The sequence below is a fragment of the Porites lutea genome, chromosome 3 (assembly GCF_958299795.1).
Source record: "Porites lutea chromosome 3, jaPorLute2.1, whole genome shotgun sequence".
Taxonomy (NCBI): Eukaryota; Metazoa; Cnidaria; class Anthozoa; order Scleractinia; family Poritidae; genus Porites; species Porites lutea.
Window position 1 is genome coordinate 21,371,448 of NC_133203.1, and position 1,161 is coordinate 21,372,608.

The following is a 1,161-nucleotide window of genomic DNA, read 5'->3' on the forward strand; positions in this document are numbered from 1 at the left end:
ACAATGAGTTTATTGAAGTCTGATGCCTTTTTGATGTAAGAACATTTTGTAATCATCTCGACCTCATAATATGATTTGCACCATGCCAAGAAAATATCACTCTAAATTCAAGATTGCTCCGAATCTCTCAATTTAAGAAAGAGTTTTCTTATTTTATGGGAAAATTTAAAACTGATCATAGGATAAGAACTCTTTTTTTTGTGATTTAAACTGCCTGTTTAAAAAGCAATTAATTACCTTGTAGTTAAGTCCAAATATTATTGTTAAAGAACTCTCAATTTAACAATTTGGCAGCAAGGCAACTTCGTCTTCAAATACCATGTTGGGTTATTGTTAAAACAGTTGACTCTCGAAAACTCTAACCCTTGCTCTCAAACCAATTTGTCGTTTCCCTCCGAGCCATTTTTCTTATAATTTTAAATGCAATAACTCAACTTCCAACAACTCGAACCTTTTGCTTTTTCCCTTGGAGATAAAGAGTTTATCGGAAGTTGACTGTAACTTTAATTTTTTCAAGTGCAATGACTCTCCAACATGTTACATTTGACATGTTACAAGTGGGTGGTACTTTGAGCTAGCCGTCCATCTGTACACTAGCCTGCAACTAACTACTGAGCTCTTCATTTTCGCATCTCAAAGTGACCACCTGGTGTTTGAGTCGTTTCTAACATGTTTCAAAAAATGAAAGTTGCTTTGGAGAGTATTGTTTTTCCGTCAAGGCTAATATCAGCGGTTTGATTGACGGCAAAATGATTGTGGGAGTGCCCCAATACCACCAGAAAGTACTCATCCTAGTATTTTATTTTTTAGGGATGATCTTTATCACCAAAATCCATCTACATGGAAACGAAGAGAGGGAAATTAAGAGTTTGGTATGTACTGTACATATTTGATCAGTTTAGCAGGGCAGGAATAGGGGGAATAGTACTCTGATAGCGGAGCTCCACCCGCGTGCGAAGCGCGCGTGTGGACGGAGCTCTATAGCTAAGGAAATGTGGTAATCTACCCATCCGAGAAAATTTGGTAATCACGTGACCGTACGCCCGACCGTCCGTCCGCACCACAGGGAAACCAATGTTTTCTCTCACACTTTCTAGCTAGTTTGGGAGCCCAGTAGAAGACTAATTGCACATCAATGTTGTGATCAATTGACAGCTGTCA